General features: G+C 51.3%; 1 pseudogene; it reads right to left on the bottom strand.

Moving 5' to 3' along the window:
• Positions 1-796: 796 nt before the first annotated feature.
• On the bottom strand, positions 797-1,977 carry LOC119300186 (annotated as a pseudogene).
• Between the last annotated feature and the right edge of the window lie 661 nt (positions 1,978-2,638).

The following is a 2,638-nucleotide window of genomic DNA, read 5'->3' as shown; positions in this document are numbered from 1 at the left end:
AGGGTTTATGTCCTGTTTGGAGAGGCGAGGCAGTGGCGACTCTCTGAAGATGGAACAAGGTTCTCCTCGCCTAGTCCCTGTCCAGGTGGTGCTTCTAACGTCATCAAAGGCTGAAGATGGAATAAGATTCTTCCTGCCTAGTCCCTGTCCCGGTGGTGCTTCTAGCGTCATCAGAGGGCGTGTGGAGGTTTGCCTTCGGCAGATCTCATCGAATTCGGTCTTAGGCGGCTGTCTTCGCTGGATCCACGTGGATCCGGTCTTCGTTCGTTTTTGTTTATGTGTTTACAAGTTGGTCACTTCTGATCTATGCGTCTCTTCATCGGCGGCGGTTGTTGTTCTGGTGCACTGGTCCTATGGGCTCTAGTACGGCGACTTCCTGACTATCTACTACAACAAGGTTTGTGTGGCGCCGATGAGGGAGAGCCTTCAGCTAGCTCCAGTGCTTGTAGTCGTCGCTAGGTGGTCTATGAATTTGGATGCAATTTTTTACTTCTCGTGTTCTTTGTACTACTAACTTAACCGTGGATAAAAAAATCAAAAAATTTCCTCGCAAAAATAGAAGATTATAGGCAGATGGTGATAATTTGTTCATTAGTATACTGCCACATCATATGTTAAATAAAAATGGGAAGCCGGTAACAATGTTTGCCCAGCGCTAACAAATATAAATAACTATCAAATATAAATAAGTACACTTATGAGCGTTTACATGATTTGAGATGCATATATATGTTTAACGGATTACAGTATAAAGCATGCAGCTCCAGGACTAGAATAGCGGCAGTAGACGTGAGGCTCAGGCAAGCCACTTGCCAACGCCTTGGATGCAGAAGCGGAGACAATCTACAATGGTGCGTGGGTATACCATCCCATTAAGGACCGGACTCCATCTGCTTCCACCTGCAATATTGTACCCCTCAATCTGGTCACCACAGTCGTTTCCCAGGTAGATGGCATCAGCAGTGACAAAGGAGGGGAAGGCCTTGGCTGATACGGTAATAGCGCGCCACTTGCCCATGAACACGGCGCGCCCATCGAATCCCTTGGCTGGGAGCAGAAGCCCAGCTCTCAAATCGACTCTGTAAACCTCGTAATTCCTGTTATACTCACTATCCCGGCATGGCGTTCGGCGCACCAGCATCAACTCCCTGCCATTGTCCACCAGGTGAAGGCCGAGCGCCTTGAAAAAAAAATGACTTGGTCCACTCAACGACCGCCTGGAGCCGTGGCGGCCGCTGATCCTAGCTGGTCGTCAGCACCATGACGCCCCTGTAGTCGGTGCAGTAGAAGCGTCCCGCAAAAGGCAAAGTCGAATACAAAGTTTCATTGTCGACCACGGTCCAACTCTCATCACCGGGCTTAGCGACGGCCAGCTTCATGGGATCTCGGAATCTGACTACCACCATGGAGGCGTCGGCAGCAAGGCCCACGACAGACGCCCTGATTAATTTTCCCATCTCGGGGCCACCCCTAGATCGATGCTGATCTGGCCTCAGGAGCGCGGTCATCGGGGGGAGATCGGTGAGCTGGTGCGTGAGAGGGTTAAGCAGGCGGACGACCAGGGTGCGCTCGTGGAGCAGCAGCAGGAGGCCTTCAGGGGTGAGCGCGAGCAGCGTGTGCTCAGCGAGCTAGCTCTCGGAGGTCCATACGGATGCACTCGCCCGTAGAAACGTTAAGGAAGCGATGGCGGCGGGGCCCGGCAAGTGCCTTGTCAAGCATGATCCACTGGCGGGGGAGGAAGCGACCGTCCAGGCCGCCGGTGCACGGGTCCGGCGAGCACCGCCGCCACGGCCGGCACACGGCGCGGAAGCGGACATAGTCAGCCACGTCGCTGGCGAGGCCAAGCTCGGCGATCAGGCCGGCTGGCCCGTCCCCGAGGCCTGCCCAGTCCCTTGCGCAGGTACGTGGGGGGTCGCAAGGGGGGCGCGTCTGCTTTGCGCGGCGCCGGCACGGGATCTTGGCTCGGGAATCCGCCATCCGACCGGCTGCCACCGTTTATTTGCGTGGAACTCCGGCCGATGGGATTGCTTTTCTAGGTAGCTCCCGGCTGAGCACATATGGATGGGGAGTCGTATTCGTATACGGTATGGTTTGGTCTCGTTCTGATCTGCCTTTAGATACTGCTGGATCGGAGATTACGTTACTAAACGAGAGATTACGTTACGAGCAAGGTTACGTTTGCTAAACGAGAGATTACGTTACGAGCAAGGTTAACATATGATAGGAAAACCTGCAACTACCAGCCCTTAGTCTTCAGGGAGGCCGACTCTGGCGCGCCATGGACGTGCGTGTGATGTTACGTGGGCAGCCTCCCCTTGTATATGTACTCCCTCGAGTTTTGTTTTATCTGCACATATATTTTGTGAGAAGTCAAAATACCTCTACTTTGATCGAACGTATAGAAAAAATATTAACATTCATAATGCCAAAACAATAGTTTTAGATTCATTATAAACTGTAGTTTCATAGTGCATATATTTGGCATTACAAGTGCTGATATTTTTTAATATAAATTTGGTCAAAATTTTCAAAGTTTGACTTGGCATAAATCTAATACGCAGAGTAAAAATGATCGGAAGGAGTACATGATATATAATTCAGATCAATACAATGCGTGGGAATTCAGTAATCTTCATGG

This window comes from Triticum dicoccoides, chromosome 5A (assembly GCF_002162155.2).
Source record: "Triticum dicoccoides isolate Atlit2015 ecotype Zavitan chromosome 5A, WEW_v2.0, whole genome shotgun sequence".
Lineage (NCBI taxonomy): Eukaryota > Viridiplantae > Streptophyta > Magnoliopsida > Poales > Poaceae > Triticum > Triticum dicoccoides.
The sequence above is the reverse complement of the archived record's forward strand: the minus strand, read 5'-3'. Positions and strand labels throughout refer to the sequence as shown.